General features: G+C 33.8%; 1 pseudogene; it reads right to left on the reverse strand.

Annotated features, from left to right (window-relative positions):
- Positions 1-729: 729 nt before the first annotated feature.
- LOC111756594 (U2 spliceosomal RNA) lies at positions 730-839 on the reverse strand (annotated as a pseudogene).
- Positions 840-22760: the final 21921 nt, after the last annotated feature.

Below are 22760 nucleotides of genomic sequence, written 5' to 3' on the forward strand. Positions count from 1 at the left end.
CCACAGAATATAATAGATAACAAAAATAGAATAAAATGTAAAGAGATGAAAGAATTCATCTACTCAAATCATTAATTGTAATAAAAGTGGATGAATTAAAACTATTAAAATAGCTAAAAATCAATTAAGTGGTTTCCTAAAGGAATAAATGCATAAATACAATAAATGGATAGATTGTAGGGGCAATTGGTTGGTATTTCAATCTATAGTTATAATGAAAGACTTTAACACACGTGATTAAGGGATTTATGTATAGGTATACCAAGTGAAATTATAGAGGATTTGGATGCTAAGATAATAAACTTCATAGTAGATACATACATCCTTTCTGTTATCAACAAAGGGAAGAGACTTTTGAAACAGTCATGGAGCCTTCGATGGGGTTGGCTAAGTATTAGAACCCAGGTAAAGTCTATATATTTTTGGAGGTAACTGAAAAAAAACCCTTCATACGGTGCATAATTTATATCTGTTGATCTCTATATTCTCCATCCCCAGTTCTTTACTATGAAACACACATATAACAAGAAAAAAACTATGTAAATGTATATTAATTGGGACATTTTTAGTAAACTACAAGTAACTAAAATATCAAATATAGCATGATTAAATATGAGTTAATCCATATTATTGTATACTAAACATCAGTCAAAAATACACCCAAATTTTCTAAAATATATTACTTTCTTTTACTCATTTCTTTCAATTAGGCCACACGCATAAACAATTAAGCGATGCATGTTATATGTGATACATGATAACAGAAATTTAAACATAATCTATTAAACAGATAAGAACAGATACTACATTTGATCTTAGCCAAAATGCTGAGAAGCAATTAAAATAATCTATCAGCATTAGTTAATTCTCCAGAACAGAACCAAAACTCAAAAAGGGAAGGTAAAGGAACATTTCTAATTTTGGGGTAAAATATATGTATTTTTGTTTCATGAAGAGTAAGCTGAATGATACATATCTATAATCTCAGTTACTCAACAGGCAGAGGCAAAAGCAAGTGTGAAGCTAGGCTGGGCTACTTGGCAAGACCTTTGTCAAAATAAAAGATAAAATGGGAGTGCAGGCTTAACCTGATGGCAGAGTGTTTATCTGGGATACATGAACTCCTGGCTTCAACCCCAATTATATGGAAAAACAATAAAATAACAATTTTAATTTCTTTGTTTGGTTTCTAGTTTTGATATTTTTCTATAACATATATCTTCCACAACTTTGAGAAAACAAATCGAAGTACATTTAAAATTTAAAGAAAATTCTTATCAACAGAGAAAATCTAAATCAATTCTTCATAATTCAAGAAGAATATATCCTATTCTAAGGAAAATACATTTACACAGTATGTCATATGAAAAGCATGATTAACAATCAAATGATAAGCAGGCATCTTGGCAGTCAATAACATTTTACCAAATGTAGTGTAGGTCAAAACTATTAAATAAAATTTTAGTGCACTCTTAAAAAAACCTGTGGAATATTTCTTAGGTGCATGTATTATGTGTGATGCCACAGGTGGTCCAGAAAATTTACCCTTCTAGATAAATGACTTATTCTGATAGACACCAGTTCACCCCTTTTAAACATGTTTCAGAGAGATAGAGGTTTATTCTTGTTGAAATGCAGAAAAAATGAGAGACAAAAACCTTGGATAGTTATTAACATAAGCATAACCCACCACAGTTAGTAACATTAATCTCGTATAGTCATTAACATTATTCATACGGTATTATAGTCAACAATCACATTTCTTTGGACTCATTTCTGTCAAATACAGCAGTAAAAACACATTCTTTGCTTCATTTTTTCCTCCCTAAAAATGCACACTCTTCTCTGCATTGTGAATTTACTTTTTCCATTAGAGTCTGTTAAGGGTTGTTGTAAGTACTAAGCTCTTTGCTTTACTTGAAACAAAAGTCTTCTAGTACTCAATTAGCATGGTTGTAAACATATATTAGTACTACACATACCAAAGAATATACATTAAATCCTCATATGCTAATATGCACGCACACACATGCACACAATACACATATACACACACACATGCCATGCATGCATGTATTATAGAAAAAATCTAAGAGAAAGGTTGCAAAGCAAAGAGAAATCCAAAAATACGGATTGAAACAATGGTATGGAGCAAAGACAAGTGACTATGTGGGTTTAGCACTGCCACTATTTGAGGGGGAATAAATCTCTTATTGTCAGCCTGCAGAGGCCTTGCCTGGGCGTGTGGACAGCTCATGTTTCTTGTGCAATGGGCTGTTAACTTCTGTATGTGTATTATGCATATTGGCTAGGGCTAAGCAAGTAGCTTCTGTTTATAAATAACGTAAGTTAATGTAATGTATCAAATGTTAAATTAGATAAAGTTTTACTTGAGTAATAATATCAGGGTGCTGGAGTTTTTGGTGTCACCTAAATAAATGACATTCATGTAAAGAGCTACTACCCCAGCATTAAGAATCTCACAGATTTTGTATGGTTATTTGAAGTCTCTGATATATAAATACCTACTGTTTTTATTTTTTTAAAATAATTATAGTTTTATTTCTCTTTTCTGTCTAGTATTTCTGAATAGTAGACTTGTATATTTAAAAGTAATTGTTTGAAAGTTTGGTGCTTCTCTCCATTTGTGAAACATTATAAAAAATGCTGAAATAAAGTTTATATGGTTCAAATATGTATAAAACATTTAATTTCTTATGACAATGTCTACATTTATCTTAAAACTAATGAGAATAATACCTCAATTCCTTCTTTCATTAACTTTACATCCAAAATTCTTGATAGAGTTGTTTATATTCTCATTGTTTTTCTTTTCCAGGTTTCTTCTCAGCTTTCTCCAATCTATCATTTATACTATCTCTGTTTGGAAATGGCTTTTGATGGTCACTATTGGCTTTCATTCATATTGGCTTTCATATTACTAAACTCAAAAAATCTAATGCTTATCTAGCTTGAGTTTTTATCATTATTTAGTTGTTTAGCCAGATTTAGCTTTTAGAACAAACAATACTTTGGACTATGTTTATCCTTTCCTCACGTTCCAAATCTGGGTTGCTCTCTTGTAATTAATATTGCTCCTAGATTGTTTCAAAGCCAATTTAAAAAAAAAACTTGACAGCTATGAAAGAAGCAGGGTGAGGAGAAAGGTATTGTGAAGACACTATTTCATAGCTGTGTTTTCTTTAAACCAGATGAATGAGATGTGAGATAAGATTATACACTGACCTTAAAATGCTTCTTATGGAAATTGAATTTGCTTTATTATATGATGGGTGAATTAGAATATTATTTCATTTGAATATTGCATTTATATGGATAAAGCTTGACTTTTGACTGGCAACTGAAACCTACAAACACAAAGGTCAGAATGCTATTTCCATTCTGTGTTGCAAGAAAGGAGAGTCCAACATAGCATTTCAAAGCACAAAATGCTGTTGTGCTTTGAATATATTTCTCTAATGTGGTTTAAGATTAAAAATATTAGAGTAAGTTGTTGATAAATCTTACTAGCAATTGCTCCATAAATCAGGAAATGCTCAATCTTGTTCAATCACTACTTCTGATCATGGAGTTCTTAAGGGTACAAGAAGAAATGGAAAAACGCAATTTCATTCACATATTGTGCACAAGAGTCTTAGACAGGGGTGAAATAAATTTTTAAGGGCATGTGGGATTCTAGTGAGCTTAGCTGAATCATTTGGTAAAAAAAAAAAAAACTTAGAGAAAGTGGCAGATGAGACCCAAACCAGAAACAAGCCTTATCCCCTCCCTCACCCCGCTTATCCACACTGGATATGTTCCCAGTTTATTACTTTATTTCTTTCAGTTAAATTTTTAAAATTCAGTGAAATATAATAGATTGATAACCTATTTGAGGACAAAGACATGTTCCTCAACAGTAGAGCACAGAATTCGTTAAAATTTCTCATTTCAATTTTTGTGTAGAGTTGACTTATAAGAAGCCTCTTACCCTTGAGCAGCAGTTCTAGGCTAATTCTGATACAGAATCTGCATGGGATATAAGTGAAAGAATGTAGAGTCCCTAAAAAGGAATTATCCTTACTAAAATCTTTGTTAAACTAGGGTTCGTTAAATCATATTAGAATTTGTTTTTTACTTTGGTGAGGTGGGAGGAGAGAGAGGCAACATAGAAAAGCAATAGAATAATACATAAAATGAGGAAAAATGCATAACTATTAAAATGTCCAGATTAACAGATTCAGCACTGCACCAATAAGAATCAAATCTTAATGCAATAATTTAATAACATCTAAAAGTAGGTAGGCAAAGAATTTGAAACATTAAGAAAAATGCCAAGCACATGACCTTAATTAAAGAAGGAAGCATCAAATTCTTAATAAAATTAAATCAAGGCACGAAAAACATTAAAAATCATGAAGAATCATTTAAATTTATAAGCCACATATTTAAAAAATTGTAATGTACTTAGTATCACAGGTTAGATCAGGAAAAACACCTAGAAAAAAATAATAATTAGAAAACCAGATAGGAAGAAACGAACATGTGAAAAATATTCATAATATAATTTGAAGGCACATTAATTCAATATATTTCACACTTTGTACATTAAAGAAATACCATGTTGTTTTCAAGATCACATAGAACATTTGTACAAATCTATTGTACTCCTCCAAGAAAAATAAACCACAAATCACAAATAGCAGATAGATTTTTTAAGATGTATAATTAATATCAGAATAAAAGAAAAATCACAACACAGCAAGCTAATGTCAGGAAAGCCTGGAGAACTGAAGTGTGTGTGCCAATTTTCTGATTTTTTTTCAGTAAGCTGGTAGATAATACATAATATAGTTCCAATATATAATATAATAACCAAGAAATAGAGGCTTACATGTATTACTAAATATTAGATTAATCATCATAAGACAGCATTAGGAAAAGTCTTCTCAAGTTATCAGAAGAAATATTTGAATAGAAACAATATAGAAAAGAAAAATAACTTTAAAACAAAGCATAACATAGATAATGAATTTAAGACTATATATGCAACCTCAAAACTTAGGAAGATGACCACCTTTTTATTAAAAGAGAAATTTTCTTATTTTTTATCCAACGAATACCTCAGCACAAACATTTCCGACTGCTTCTGATAAAACACTGTTACAGACAGAGCCTCCCATTTTATTGTGTTTGCACTCTCCTGGGGAGAAAGAAGCAGTGTGTCGTTTCATAAAATTGAAAGGGAGAAGGGTACTGGAGGGAGTCTGAGGATGGACAGGCGGCCTCCTGGATCACGGTGCTTAGAGAGGCGGTCCGGGGAAATGGTGTTGGAACTCAAACCTGAGCAAGGACAGTATTGCAAGCACTGAGGAAAGATGTACAGTGCACGAAGGCTAAAAGGAGTGTGACGTGTTGGAGGCCAGAATGCTGGCCTGTGTGGAGTCCTCGGTGACAGGAGATCCACTTAGAGTCTTCGCCAGCATTCTAACAATAGCAAAGCCTGAGATTCCTTATGGGTGAGCAGCTCATTCAGAAATGTGACTAGGAATCAGGGGTGGGTATGAAGAACGCGATAGGAAAGGAAGAGAAGCTAATGTCAGATTGTCATATGAAGCTGGCCACTGCTAGGGTCACGTGACCATGAAATACTTCTCCAAACGGTCTTTTTCAGCAAGAAAGAAGCAACTTTTTCTATAAACTCCCAATTTAATTGTCCAAAGGGTCCCCAATACTACATTGTCTTTTCTTCACTTTTGGATCACACAACTGTGAACATTAATTGGATTATTTACTAGGATTGTCTGTGACATCAGAGAAACCTTAGGGTAGAAATTGAGAGACACAATTAAAGTTATTGTCATGTTACGGTTGCAGGAAAATGATATGAACTTGCATCCCAAATGTTATAAATAAGCTGGTCATTGCATCTGGGACCACAGTGAGAAGATGAATTTCCTGGAATAGGTCTGATGGATAAAGATACGCAGAATTGTAACAGAAGACACTACTACATGTTTTTATTCTAGAAATGCATCTAAGACTAAGTACTCTGAACATATTACAGGAAATGACATACCTAATAGTGCAAAGAAAAATAAACAGGAGTCAAAATATTAAAAGCAAGTAACTAAATTCAAGGTACAATAATTTTTATGAAAAAGTTTTATATAGCAGTAAAATTTAGAGTTCATGACAAAGTTGTTTCATGAATCATTATGAACCAAAGTATACTGCATGCAAATCTATAATTTATAACATATATATATATGCACTCATATATATGCATATATTCTTAAAACAGAGATCATAGCTTTTTAAAAATACTTAGGAGGCATTTGCAAAAGTTAACATATTCTATACAGAGCTACAAAGAAAATTTAAACAACTTAGAAAAGTATAAAAAATCCTGGCGAACATATTCTGAACATAATTCAATAAAATTAGAGTGTTATCCACTTTAATATCTATTATCCCTGATTAAACAAATCTGTATTTTCATGCAGGAAACAAGAATATATTATACTAATACATGTAGAAAACAGTAAGTCAGTTTAGAGAAAAAAATCATAATTATAATGTTTATGTTGCTAAAGAAAAAATGATAAACAGCTGAAGACTCAGGGAAGCAGAAAGGAGTCAATAAAAATAAAAATAAAAATAAAAATAAATTAATGACATAGAAAACAAGAAAAACCTCAGTTCTAAGATTCAGATAAGGAAATTCAGAATCTCTTCATGTGTTTTTGCTTTTGTTTTGGGAAAACGAGAGGAAGAAACAACTACTCCAACCCTGCTCCGCCCCCCACCAAGTAGAACAGAAATACTAAAACTGTAGCAGGCATCAGAATTCTTCAAAGATCTTGTAAACACATGATTGTGACCTCTCCTCAGAGTTTCTGATATAGCAACTTTGGGGTGGACTCCAAACAATGAATAGCTAACATTTTCCAAGATGAAGCTGGTAATTCGACCGAGAAGAACATACTTAGAAATACACTAAGATAAAAAACTGCTAGGTATTATAAGTAAAGGAGAAACAAAAAAGTAGTAAACAAAATCTAACGAGGAAAATAAGTGCAGAAACTTGTGGATCATTGATTCTCCATCTTGACTGCTCCTAGAATCAAAAACATTGATACTCAGTAAATCTTTTACTATCAGATTAAATAAAATTCATTGACACCAGACTGTAGACATGAGCGCCTTTTAAAAGAATCTCAAAATATTTTGAACCCCAGAAAGTTTTAAAAGCATTATAATCAGTGATTAGCGGTATAAATACAGAAGCTGAAATTTTAGTAAAATACTTTCATGCATGTATAACATGGAAATTTCAGGATGCAGGGAGAACTACATTAGAGAAATGTCTCTCTTTTCTTCACTGATTCCTTGTGAAAGCAAACTCTTTGTTTTAACTGGAAGTTTAGGAGGAGGAAGAACTCAGCATGCTGTGGTTATCATATTTCAAGCATTTTCAGTGCTTTTGTCTGCCTGCTTGCAGGTAGCACTCTGGTACTTTCAGGCTTGTTTTTATCCAATACGGTGAATGTTCTACCGTACAATGTGAGGCCTCTATTCCCGATCAAAAAGGAAACTTTTTTGAAATAACGTATGTATTGCAAAATGCGTACAATACAAAATTCCTCCTGAAATAGGCTGTACAATTTACTAGTTTTTAGCATATTTGATTGTACAACCATTATCATTATCACTATCTGGTTTTTAATTAAATTTTATTTAAAGAAACACAAAATAAAACAGAAAATGGGTAGAAATAATACATACTTTCAAAGAAAAAAATAAACAGTAATAATTCACTAGTTGATGTTTACATATTGTCCTCTTACAAATAATTGTTCAAGATACAAAAATGGGAATTCAAACAGTGAGACTGTAAATAGTTCTGCTCAACTATCTAATAAAAACTTAATAATATGTTTATCAATCCCATACACTTAAACATACATGCAGATATCCATATCTTTATTTATGTTGAGATTAAACAAACCAAAGCAGACTAAAATCACTCTGAAGAAAGAATAATAGTATTGCTGGATTTCACATCATGACACTCTGGAATCAGCACTGGGTACTGTAGTGCCTTTTTTTCCTTCAAAGTATTTGTTCATTTCATCATGTGTCGTAAGATCAGTTCTCGTAAACTGTTTATAGGTTTTATGCAAGCATGAGTCTTAACATGTATTTCCATCCTTTCTATATTAGAGGGAGAAACAGAACAAAGAAGGCCAGAACAAACCATATTCCTATAGACAAATAAAACTAAAAAGACTTAAACTGCTATACAAGGAGTTCTACCATGGTTACTGTGTTGTCTCTTGTTATCATCAATAGATATGGCTATATCATCAGATATAGTGTAATTGAATATATCAATACATAACAGTATTAATAGAAATACAACTTTGTAGATAGTGTAGAACTACAAAAACAGGTAGTAATCAATCCAGAATGGGTATTGTAATGAAGCATTGTCATTTTCAGTAGAGTTGTCTACACTCTCAGACTTGATACTATCAACCTTAAAAGTTTTGAATAAAATCTGTCAATAACAAACAGCAATCAAACAAATCAGATTTAACTAAGATCAGTCATGATAAAACATTGTAAGTTATACAAGGATCCAGATTAAGTTAATAGGAAATTAAAGGTGACTATTGTGCTATATTCTGATACTTTTGGGATAGCTGTCTGTGCCCTCAGATATAGTGCTTGTATACAAATTGGGATGGAATAAGTTCTATCTAAGCAGAGTGGTGTAATATGGGTTTTAATTCCTGATACACTATTAGCAACATCTTCTGCTGTCTTTTTGAAAACTATTCCTCCCCTTTCACTCCCCCAGGGTGTACCATGCATTTTTGGGTCTCTCCAACACCCTCGGTTTTATATTGGAGGGGCAACCTGCTATTTACCTAAGTGGTTCTGAACCTTCTCACTCCTGAACTTGAATCTAGTTGTATTTCTTTACCTATTAAAGCTTGTCTTTCCAACCTATCCATAAATACTGCTCCAGTTGTCCCTATTACTTTCTGGTTCCCTATCACATAGAGTACTGTTTTCCCATATTTGATTTTTGGTCCATATACCCTTCTTCAGGTTAATTATATTTCCTATAAAGAGCATCTTGGTGGACCCTACCTCTTGATCCACTCTGCCTGCGATTTTCTCTTTTTTCCCTTAATTTAGTGTATCTAGGCCATCTGTACTAGAAATTATATCCAATCTTCTCCGCCTCATTTCTGTTGTGCTCTTTTCCATCATTAGTTGTCTGTTTGTCTTCTTTATTTTATTTTCTGCTCCATTCATTGAGGCCTCTCTGTCACTGTTCCTGAAATCCTGGTACTTTTCTCTCTCTTTAGAATGTCCTGCAGTATTCTCTGTAGAGTTGGATTTGTGGCTGTGGATTCTGCCAGTTCCTCTTTACCTTGGAAGCATCTTGTTTCTCCATTAATTTCTAGAGACAGTTTTTTAGGGTATATCAATCTGGGATGGAGGTTATTTTCTTTCATGGCTTGGAATACTTTGCTCCATGCTCTTTGACAGTTTGTGCTGAGAAGTCTGCCATAATTCTGATGGGCTTTCCCTTGTAAGTAATCTATTTCTTGTCTCTCACAGCTTTTTATATTATGTTGTCATATTGGATTTCTGGGATCTTAATTCTTATATGCCTGGGTGTAGTTCTGCTTTGGTTGTAGGTGGCTGGAGTTCTCTATGCCTCATACATCTGAATATCATTTCCTTTTCCTATGTTTGGGAAGTTTTCCTTAATTATTTCTATGAATAGCCTTTGTAGTTCCTTTGTTTGTACCCCTGCTTCTTCATTTATATTCTTTATTCTTAAGTTATAGATCCTCTCATCATCTTCTAGCCTTTGTATTGTTACTGCTTGTTTCCTTGTTATTTTTAAGAAATTTTTCCTTTCATATCCCACATTGCAAGCCTGTCCTCCAATTAATCTATCCTTAATTTCTTTCGCCAGTTTTGCCAGCTTTAAATGGAGTTTTTAATTTCCTGGTAATCTCTTTGAACCTGCTTCATGTATTCTATGTTTTCTTTATATTCTTTATCAAACAATTCTCCCCTTTTTTTGTTTTCCTCCCTTCTTCCATCTGTGTCTTCTTGAGAGGTTCTTAGCATTTCTTTTATTAATCAATTTATATCTTGCTTTACTTGGTTAAATATTTCCTTTTGAACTTGTCTATGAGGTCCAGAAGATATCACTTTATGTGTATTGGTGCCATGTCTGATATTGCATGTTTGCTGTCCTCAGTCTCCTTTGCATTTAGCTTTCCTGGATCAATCTTCTCAGGGTTGGGGCTGGGAGCCTTTTCTTGTTGCTTCTTCTTCTCATATTTTTTGTTCCTTCTATACAGGTGAATATAAGAGGCCCCAGTTTCTTTTTTTGTTAGTTACAGTTCATCTGAAGTGCACTGACTAGGTGCTCCTGCCACTGCAGTGTATTATGGAGGTACAAACAGGGCAGCATATGCTGGCCCCTCCCCTCCAGGTCAGTCAACCTGTTGAGGACTTCCCTGCATTAGAGTGCACTACCAGAAATAGGGACTTGGTTTGGGCTAGCCTATTGGGTCTCAGTCTGGGGCATGACCCAGGTCAAGCGCTCCCCACCAATCCCTCTTGAGAAGGGAGCAACTGACTGAAGTCACTGCTGCTACTTGTTCTTGCCAGTCTTCACGGCCCCAGAATGTGATCTGATGGAGCCTCTTTTCCTGTGGATTGGTTATATTCCTGTCAGTCACAAGTAGGTTGATGCAGGTTTCCCACCAGCTCAGCTCTCCATTTGGTACACCGACTCCAGTTCTCAGTGTGAGTGCATCTCCAGTGAGTTGAAGTGACGGGGTTTTGGTAGCTCAGTAAGTCTCAGCTGCACAAGTTCAAGCGCTGCAGCAGGAACACTGAGCCTTTAGCTGTTCAATAGTAGCACTGGGAATATATTTTTAATTGGTTTCTCTCAGTTTAGTTTGTTCCTGGGTTGAGGGGATCAATCTCCTTCTGTTCAACACTCCCCATGCTATACTATTTTTGAAATCTAAGTTGACTATCTCAGGCAGCCTCTGTAGCCGACTGTTATTTATCCGCTATCTTTATCAGATGCTCCTCACTATCTGGTTTTAGGATATGTTTTTACTCAAGGTGAAATGCAGTGCTTGTTACCTATACCCTTCTGTACACCTATGCTATTATGGTTTAGATCTTGAAAGCCTCATGTGTTCAGAAGTGGGGCTTTGTAAAGGTGACTGATTATGAAGGTTTTATACTCTTCCATAGTTTAACCCACTGAAGTGTTTGTAGTGCAGGCTACCACAAGGAGGTGACACCTCCCTGGAAGACATGGGTCACTGTGGTCTGATCCCGAAGGGTACATCTTCCTTCTCAGCTTCTCTCTTCCTTCTCTGTGTTCTGATCACAATGAGATGAGCAGATTTCCTCCACCAGACCCTTACCATGCATTTCCATCCTGGAGCAAGCCAGCTATGGATTGAACTCTCTAAAACTTGTGAGTCAAAATAAATGTTTTCTCTTTTGAGTTGTGGGTATTGAATATTTTGTCCCAGGATGAGAAGGTGACTAAGCTGGTCATGATAAACATGCAGTTCATGTATTTTCCTATTCAGAACATTTAAAAATTAATTTTCAGCCTGATGAATTATTAGATGCCAGGTCACTGTGTCCTCAAAATGCAAACATGGCTCCTAGTACTATCTGATATCTATTTACCCTTATTCTTGGTTTCACTTTTCATGATTGAATTATCTGTGGCTCCTAGTCTAAAATGTTCCAGGTAATAAATGTTAAATTGCATGGTATTCTTTGAAACGCCTGCTATGCCTCATGAAATCTTGCACATCCTTGTGTGAATCACTTATTGATTCAGTGTGTCCATTGTATACATACTTCTGTCTGCTAGTCACCTTATTGCCATCTGGGTCTTCAAACTAAATTTTGCAGTATTGCAGTATTTTTGTTCAAATAATATCTTAAAGTTACTTCACAATGATTATGCTGTCCACCTTTCTTCATCTCATTATACAGGCATTGCATTATCTCACAGAGTCACAGAATAAGAAAAATTAGTGTACAATAATAAGATATTTTGAGAAGCAGGGGAGAGATCATATGTATAAAATATTTATTATATGTTATTGTTATAATAATTTTATCATTATTTTTGAACATCTGTTAATGTAGCTAATTTAATTTATAAATTAAATTTTATGATATGCATGAATGTACAGAAAAAAAAGAGTGTGTATGACATTTGGTACCATCCACAGTTTCAGGCATTCACCAAGAGTCATAGAACATATCTGCTGACAAAGGAAACTTACTTTGTATTTTAGTTTCCATGTCTAAAGAGATATTTACATTTCTCTCAAATTTTATTCTTCGAGTAAATACATTATTTCTTAGACAAAATGCTACCACATGACCTCTAAAAATTTTTATTTTAAAAAAATAAGAAAAGAATTGCTAACCATCCTGAATCCAAAGCAGAAGCCATAAAGCATGAGATTGATTTATTTGACTAATATGCACTTAAATTCTGTACCTCAAATATACTCATAGTAAATTTTGTCAAATACATAAATACCAATTAAAAGTGAAAAATTTAAAATATAGTTAACACAGGAAAACTGTTCAAGCCAGGGTTATATGTTAGCAGTCTAGCCCTTGCCTGGTAAACATGAACCCTTAAGTTTGATTTCTGGTACAAAAACAAACAAACAAAAATCAAAGGAAAGAAAAATGTTCAATGTCCCTGGAGTTATAATGATGCAAATTTAAACAATAATCTGCCTTTTACATGTAGGTAAAGATTAAAGTAATATACTCAGTGTAGGTAAAGATGGGCAATAGAAATATGCTGCTTGAAAATGAAAGTAATAAAAGTTATTTTCTGAAAAACTCAAATAAAATTACATAATCAAATAATAAGAGAATAAGAAGTTATTATACTTTGTATTATTATCTTCAAAGTAGTTACTCTGAGTGTGAGACATAAACCAAAATTATTCTTACAAAAAGAAACAAACAGATAATAGCACAAACCTTGCTTTTCAATGAACTAAGATAAACTAGTAGTATAAATGAAACCAATTAGCATATATATTGAAATAGTTTTAAAATAATGGAATTTGTATAGGGAAGTATACTCTTTCAAATAATAATGTTTATAAAAGCTAATCTGACAGCATATAACACAACTAAAAAGCATAACCTTGCAACTCCATATTTTGAATTTTATATTCAGGAAATATACTTCTAAAATATATTTTTAGGTAAGTCAATTGTAGTAATACTTATATTAAGGAAATTTATAAGAGCCCAAATATGAAACAAGAACAGATACTTAAATGTATTTGAGAACATTGATGAGCTCATCTAATAATTTTATAGTCATGGATAGATAAATTAATGAGAAAACAGTCCATGAAATTGCCTATATAATTGCCCCATTCTGCCGACTCATAAGTAGCAAAAATAACAACTACTCCTGAGCAAATATAAAAGTGTCCTTTCTTATAGGTTACAAAAAGGACTGAGAGAAAATACATGTTTAAGCATCATAATTTAGGGTGTCATTTTATTTCCTCCTTTTTGGGCATTTTCCATATTTTTCTACATCAGAAAAAATTACACTTTATATCAACCATAAAAGCAAATAGACATTGTAACCATTAGTCTGCCAGAAGCCAGTTTGAAAATTTTACAAGTCATAATTTTCTGTGCTGAGTGGTTATCAATTTTATCAGGTTCTGTGGAGAAATTATTGGAGGGCATATAAATATATGATGAGAAGTGGAATCAAGGGTTTTTGTCTGAAGGCTATTCCTGCACTCTGACTTTTCTCACGTGCAGTTGCCATGTATTCTGACTTCCATAATACGCAGTTGCCTAAAGTATAGACGCTCATTGAAGTAGTAACCTACATACTTAGAGGACGACTAGTGCCTCTGACCATGGTGCTGAGTCATCGCTGTACTCCAGGCTTTGGGTAAAAATCTTATGAACATCAGTCACTGCAGGTAAATACTCTATGCTACACCCAAAGATTCTGATTCAGTATGTCTGCAGTACAGCCAGGGAGTTTTTTTTTTTAAATATGTGTTTCTGTCACCCTTTGTTAAAGTCTAATTCATTCTCTAAGGACTTAGATGTATCTTTAGTCTCAGGAATACTGAAAGGAAAAAGAGGGATACTATGAGATTAACTGTAGAATTCAGGAAATTTTTCTTTATTTTGACTTTCAAGTAATTTTAGTTATTGAGAATGAAACCAGAAAATAGATGTGTACAATAAATATGCAAAGCTATTCCAGTGTACTAGTGAGCCAGAAGAATTTTATTGTATTTTATTTTTTATTTATTTTTACAGTAGACAGTATTTTTACAGTTGGTGAGAAACAGCATGAAAAAGACATCATCATCAATTCAGTTCTGATCAAGCATTCATGGCCTTTCAAGACTTCTGTTACTTGTATTGGAGAAAGATGTGTGGTTTTTACAAAACTTATAATCACAGTTACATCAATAACTTCATGATAGTTCTATTGAGGTTTCAAAAATTATAAAGATAATTTCTTGGGTGGTTCATGGGAAACATGTGTGCCTATACTTTATCTATTATTATTTTTTAAAAATATTTTTAAAATTTTATTTAAGGAGAAAAAGACAAAAAATAGAAAAAGGGTACAAGTAATACAGAATTTCAAAAAAAAAAACAGTAGGAAATCACTAGTTAATAGACCACATATTGTGATCTTAGACATAGTTGTTCAAGTTACAAAATTAAAGCATACAAAGTGGACATTCAAACAGTGAGACTGCAAATAGGTCTGTTCAATTATCCAACAAAAACTCACTAATATGGTTATCTATCTTATATGCTTAAATATACATGCATTTATATCCTTTAGAACACTTTCTTTTCCTGTCTATTTTACAATGACAATTACACATTTTAGATTTTATTACTCCCACAGTTCTTATTACTTTTTTTGAAGAGAATAAAACCAAATGTGACATAACAAAACAGAGTCAGTAAAATAAAAAAGATGGACAGAGTACATAATGTAAAAACAGAATACAAGGTGATCAACAATGGTTACCATAATGCCTCTTGCTATCTTAAAAAGAATTGCCTACATCGTCAGATATAATAAAATTGAACAAAACAGTAAAGAACAAAACCAATAAAACCAAAACATTGGAGACATTACAGGACTTGAAAAGAATATAATAGTCAAACCAGAATGGGCTTCATAGTGAATCTTATTGTCTTCTCAGTTGTTGCCTATACTCTCACACTCTATACTATCAAGCAAAACAGAATAGAGTAAAATCAGTCAAAACAAGATGGTAAGAGCCATACATGGTTTCAAATCAAGTTAATAGGAAATCAAAGTGGGTTACTATAATATATCCTGCTATTTTTTATTTATATTTTCCCTTAATTAAAAAGATAAAAATAAAAATAAAATAAATAATAAAAAAGGAGATTGAGATAAAAGAGGACATAACAACAAAACAGCACAGGTCAAAACATAACAATTTAAGCAAAATGGTGTTTCACCACAAGATATTCTGACATGAAAGTAGTTACCATAGGTCTCTTTCCTTGAAATCTTTGAGTATAACTTCATATACTGTAGCATCAAACATATCAAGACAATGTAAAACCATTCAAAAGAATGACAGTATTACAGGGTATTTAGAACCAACTAACAGAAAATGAACAATGGTGTCTGTATTATCTCTAACTCGTCTATAAAGTTTTTGAACTTGTCTATAAAGTTTTTGTTTATATTATGACATATAATAAAATCCATAAGATACAAAATGTTGAGACCAATAGAGATAGAAGAACAAAACTTGATGGGACAAGATAATATTAAATCAGCACTAGCTACTATGATGTCTTGTTTTCTTCAAAATAGCTGTTCATACCATCCAACCTTCTCTGCCTCATTTCTGTTGAGCTCTTTTTCTGTCATTAGTTGTCAGTTTGTCTTCTTCATTTTGCTTTCTGCTCCATTCATTGTGGCCTCTCTGCCACTGTTTCTGGAATCTTGGTACTTTTTCTCATTTAGAATGTCCTGCAGTATTCTCTGTAGATTTGATCTGGTGGTTGCAAATTCCCCTAGTTCCTCTTTATCCTGGAAGCACCTTATTTCTCCATTGATTTCTAGGGACAGTTGTGCAGGATATATCAATCTTGGCTGGAGGTTATTGTCTTTCAAAGCTTGGATTATTTCACCCATGCTCTTCGTGATTTGATGGTTTGTGCTGAGATGTCTGTTTTAATTCTGATGGGTGTTCCCTTGTAAGCGATCTGTTTCATGTTTCTGACAGCTTTTAATATTCTGTTCTTATATTGGATTTCTGAAATTTTGATTATTATAATGTTTGGGTATAGTTCTGTTTGGGTTGTAGGTGACTGGGTTCCTATATGCCCTTAGATCTGAGTATCTTTATCTTTTCCCATATTAAGGAAGTTTTCCTTGATTATTTCTGTGAATAGCCTTTGCAGTTCATTTGTTTGTAACCCTGCTTCTTCCTTTACATTCTTAATTCTTAAGTTATAGATCCTCTTATCACCTTCTAGCCTTTGTATTGTTACTGCTTATTTCCTTGTTATTTTTAAGTTTTTCCTTTCATGCTCCCACATTACAAATCTGTCCTCCAGTCCAGATAATCTGTCCTTAGTTTCTTTCAAGCTGTTATGCCAGCTTTCAATAGTGTTTTTAGTTTCCTGGTAGTCTCTTTGAACCTGCTTCATGTATTCTATATTTTCTCTATTTTCTCCATCAAACCATTCTCCCCTTTTTTCCTGTTTTTCCATTCCACCATCTGATTTTTCTTGGGAGGTGCTTAGCATTTCTTTAACTATTCTACTTATGTCTTGCTTTACTTGGTTAAATACTTCACTTTTGAACTCGTCTATGAGGTCCCAGAGATATTGTTTTATGTCTATTGGTGCCATGCCTGATATTGCATGTTTTCTCTCCTCATTCTCCTTTGCATTTACCTTTCCTAGATCTGTGTTTTCAGGAGTGGGGACTGAGGACCCTTTATTGTTGCTCCCTCTTCCCATATTTTTTGTTCCTTCCATACAAGTGTATATAGGAGGCCCAGTTTCTTTCTTTGTTGGTTACAGTTTGTTTGAGTTGTGCCAGCTGTTCTTGCCCACTGCAGTGTCCTAGTGAGACACAGACCTGGGCAGCCTATGCTGGGCTCGCCCCTCCAGGTCAGTCAACCTGCTGAAGGCTTCAGTGCATTAGGGTGCACTACCAGGTTCAGGGACCTGGTTTGGGCTGGCTGCTGGGTCTTAGCCTGTGGCATCACCCAGGTCAAGCGCTCCCCACCAATCTTGCTTGAGAGGGGAGTATGTGACTGAAGTCACTGCAGTGCTCTGTTTTGGCTAGTCTGCCTGTTCCCTGAATGTCCTCTGTTGGAGCCTCCTAGTCTATGGAAGGGTCCCCGTTCCTCTCACTCACTGCAGCTCAATGCAGGGCTCCCCATCAGCTCTGCTCTCAATTTGGTTTGCTGATTCCCACTCTCAGCACTTTTGCATCTCTATGTCTGCTGTGCTGATTCAGATGCAGCAGCGGTGGCAGGAAATTCACGCCGCAGTTTCCAGAGGCACGGGTTCCAGCTTCAGTACTGAGACTTTAGCTGTTCCAGCTGTAGCACCGGGATTACATTTCCAGTAGGCTTCTCTCAGCTTAGTTCATTCCTGGGTCAGCAGGGTACATCTCCCCTTGCTTAGGAATCCCCACACTGCACCATTCCTGGAATCTAAGCTGGCTATCTCAGAGAGCCTCCGTAGCTCCTGTTGTCTATCCACCATGTTCTCCTGGAAGTCAGTAAGCAGTTTTTCTTGTCTCCTTATCTATTATTTTTGGTTTCCAACTAGTGTTACATTTTTTTGAACTGACAAAATAACACTTTCTCAGATATCAGATCTAGTTATATTATTATAAATACATCCAGGAAACCAATATATGACACTAACTGATGTCTTACAGTAGGGGTTAAAAAAGACAATGTATACCATTGCCAAAGAGCTCACAGAGATGGTGACATGATTCACGTGGAGATGGCAGCAAGCTGTTTCTACCTGAGATGACAGACACTAATCAAATCCTGACCACCATTCCTATGCCTCTAGTGTCTGGGTCATAAGCACTTTAAGAATAATAAAAAATTAATATTTATGTACATCTTCTAATTTTCATATTTGGCAAATTTTAAAATAGTTGAATAAATCACAATGCAGGCCAAGAAAACACATCAAATATTGTCCTGTAAAGTCCACCTCTAGTTTAGATCAGAGAAAAAATTCATCCTCCAATTTCTTCCCTTTGGAGTTTATAAAGAGAGCCACTAAACATGATAAAATAGCTCTCGTTTGGTAGCATTCAAGATACATTAAGAGTGAAGGAAGTAAGCAAAGCGGAAAAGAAAAGGATTGGGGAATATGCAGCTGAGATTAAAGGGAGGATCAGGAGGTAAAAAGAATGTATTATCTATAGGTACCAACTCCCTGTGATGATTGTAATTGTACATGCAAGCATGTAAAATAAAAACAAAATTAAAAAAATAAAAAAGAAAATGCAACATTTCCATAGGCAAATTATTAACAGGTTTACGTATTAGAGGGTCCTAACATGCATTAGTGGAGTAATGGTGACAAGGAAGACAAATAAATAAGACCCAAAGGCACAGATGTAAGATATACTTGGAAAATGCTGTTAGATTTTGTGGATACTTTCATTTTTCTGTCATTACCTGACCCTACCCCAAACCCCTGCAACTGTGTGCAGCTGTCTGCATATGTTTTTAAATATCATTTGATGAACACAGTTTGACGGTTTCAGGAAAACTGCACACTGCAAAAATGCTCTATCATATAATTTGAATTGATGAAATAAAATGAGAATTCATTATCTTAGAGACATTGAAATGCAGCCTGGATTACTCAGCTTTTCATAATTTTAAGAGGAAGTGTGAAGCCTAACTTCCCTTTCCAATATAAAATCTGTAGAGAATGATTAGCAAAATGTGTGGTTCATGTGTGTAAATCAGTCAAATGTAGGCAAGATGCAATATCTATAGAATACCATAGATTTGTCAAAAGCAAGCAGAAAGGTATTGGGGAGAAATGTATTACATTTAGCTCCTTTTTTATTACATTTTACTCATAAGCTAGTTCTGAATTTGTAGGCAGATGGCAATGGATAATTAAAATGCTAGCAAAATTATGGAAGGTGAAAGTAACTTATATATCTCTGTAATAACAGACATGATAAAAAGGTATGCATGCAGTTTGCAATGAAATGAAGCAACGATAGGGACTAAATTCAAATATGGAGCTGAGTAAAATAACATCGATCAAGGTTCTCTCTCTTCCTTTGTGTTCCACTTGAGAAAGGCACTGATTTATATCTGAGGACTAAAGGAAGCAAGGAAAATTTTTCAAAGCAAAATGGATACATATATTTCCGAGTATTATACAAGCAGCTTGGAAACATAACTTTTGATTGCTTGTTGTTTTTATTACTGAGGGTAAAAGATGACATCCTTCAGAATTGAAGGAAAATAATCACAATAACTTTTAGTGCAAATTCATTAGTGCCAACCTGGGAAATCATACTATGAACTCTCATAAACTAGTTTAAATGGTAAAAAAAAATGAGATAAATCTTTGCTTTCTATTTAAGATTTTTTCCTCACCATATCATTATATTTAAAAATATCAAGGTAATGCACTGAAATGATAGAGTACTGAAGCCTAGATAGATAAAAGAAAATTAAAATCTTTTTGATTTTTTCCTCCGTAATAATCACTGTTAGTTAACTGATTTGTTCATCTTGGTAAATCAATCAAAAGTAAGAAAATTCTGAACTATATTCCTTTTAACACATTTTTCCTTTTTATTTTGTTTTCCATTTTATATTAGTTCATAAACAGAATAGCAAGTTTCATTTTGGTAAATTTGTGCATGTGCACATATATTTTAATCATTCCCCACTAATCCACATGCCCACTATCCCCACTAGTTTCACATATTTTCATGGGGAGGGTTTCAATCTGTGTTATGTACTTTGATCATACTCATGCACCTGACAATAAATCATTTGGAACCTTTACATGGCACTCCATGTATTTATGTTCTATGCCTATTCTTTTATTTAGGTAGTTCAAAAGTTTTGATAGAATCAAAACATTGGAAAGTATCTTGTCCTTCATGTCTTCCTTAACTTCATTCTTCTTAATTTCCATCATTTGAAACATGACATACATGTCTATTAATTTGACTCATGTTTCTATGATTGAGGCAAAATCACTTGTATTATTTATTTTCAGCTGATATATTGTACTTATCTGCTTATAATTTTTATAATTTTCAAATACAATTTCAACTGTTAAAAAATTGTGGTGAAGCACATGTTACATGAGATCTACCCTATTAACACATTTTAAATGCACAGTACAGTATAATTGGCTATGCATTGTTGGATAGCAGGTTTCTAAACTGTTTCACATTACGTGACTGAAACCCTTTACCTACTGCATGTAAATCCTCATGTTTTCACCTACAAGTCTCCTGCAACCACCAGTCTACTCTGCTTCCACAGTGACAATTTCAGATATTTCATGTAAGTGGTATCATGTCCTCTTGGTACTGACTCATTTCACTTGACCTAATATCCCCAAGTTTCACTTATGGGCCCCCTCATGTTGCAGCATATGCCAAGATTGTTCTCATTATAAAGACTGGAGAATATTCGTTAAATGTATATACCATGTCTTCTCTACGCACTTATGTATCTATAGGCATGTGTGGTTTTTCTTCATTTTGCCTATTTTGAACAACGTTTTAATGAACATGAGGAGGTTTACATATACCTTTTTGAGAACATATTTTCAATTATTTTGGATAAATGCCAATAAAAGGTGTTAAATTTTATTTTAGATTTTTATTTATATTTTAAATTTTTTGAGAAGCCTCTTTATATTTTCCTCAGTGATTGTATCAGTTTACATATGGTGCGCAGATGTCAGTTTATTCACATTCCCACCAAAACTTACTATGTTCTGATTTTTTAAGAATAGATAATGTTCAATCAAGCATATGTAAGATCATATCTCATGTCATTTCTCTGAAGATTACTACTGCAATGCTGAACATGTTTTCAAACTTTATCCATTTGTCTGTCTTCTTTGGAGAAATGCCTGAATTCTTTGCCCAATTTTAAATTAGATATTTTGTACTTTCGTTATCTAGGCATTCCTTATTTATTTTGGATATATGTCAGTTACAGAGTTGAATATATTTTCTCTCATTATATGATTTGTATTTTCACTCTGTGGATTCTGTTGCTGTGCAGTTTTCTAACTTAATATTACTCCTGTGTGTACTTTTGCTTTTTTTACCCTTTATCTTGGGTGTCACACGCAAGACTTTTTTTTTAACCAAGACCAATATTATGAAACATGCTCTCTTGCTTTATCATTTCTTCTAGGAGTTTATAGTTCTAGGTGTTGCATTAAGTCTTTGATCTATTTTGGGTTGATTTTGTGGATGGTGCAAGGTATTGATACACTTTCATCTTGTGGGAACATGTGAATATACAGTTTTTCCAATTTTCTTTTTTGAAGGAACAGTTTGTTTCCTCCATCGGGCAGTCTTGATATCCTTGTGAAACATCATTTGATAGTTTGAGCTCCAGTTTATTTCTGGATTGTTTTTTCTAGTTTATTAATCTATATGTTTATCTTTGTGCCAGTACCATATCACTTATCATACCTCTGCAATTTGATTTGAAATTAAGAGCTATGATGTTTCCAGCTTTTTTTCCTCCAAAATTACTTTAGGTCTTCCGAGTCACTCTAGTTAGGCTAAATTTGTTCCTAAATATTTCATTCTCTTTCACATTTTCTTTTTCAATCGTTGTTTGCCAAAGTATGGGCACAATGATTTTTTTATATGTTGACTATAGTTCTTCTTTTCCAATTTGATTATCTTCCCCCCTTGTCTAATTGCCCTATGATTTCTCATACTATATCTTCAGATTTCAAGAATTGGCCTTGTTATTGATTTTAGCAGAAAAATGAATATACCTCTAAAACCACTTAGCAAGATGGAGTCAGAAAGACACCGACAACATAAATAGACCTGTAATTAGTGAGGAACTGAGTCAGTAATGTAAAAAAAGCCTTGTACTGTACGTGTTCGATGATGATGTTTATAAAACCTTTAGAAAAAACATAATGTTTCCACCGTCAGGATTGTTTTCACTGCTAATTCTACCATGAGCTTGTGGAGAGGCAGCTCTAGAGAGGGAGTAGGTGTTGCTTCTCGGTTCCCTTTGCTCTTAGCCACGACTGACACCTGGTCATGTTAGTTCAGGTGGAAGGAAACCAGCCCTGCAGGAACTTCTCTAAGTTTAAGTTTCAAACGTGTGTTCCAGTCTTCTCTTTCTTTTCCCAAGTGATGCAAAGAGGTGAGAGTTTCCTCCTAATCATATTTCATTTAGAAATAATGAAGTTTTGAATAATCTGAATAATGACTTTTAACAACCATATTCTTTTAAAATTATGACCTTATATAGTCCATATATATGAATATTTTGTAAATAATCAAATGTTATAACATAAAACTTGCCTTAGTCTTTTTAACCACTATTTATACAAAGCTTACTGTTTTTACA

The sequence above is a fragment of the Cavia porcellus genome, unplaced genomic scaffold (assembly GCF_034190915.1).
Source record: "Cavia porcellus strain 051 isolate PalLab524CR breed Dunkin Hartley unplaced genomic scaffold, mCavPor4.1 scaffold_18, whole genome shotgun sequence".
Taxonomy (NCBI): Eukaryota; Metazoa; Chordata; class Mammalia; order Rodentia; family Caviidae; genus Cavia; species Cavia porcellus.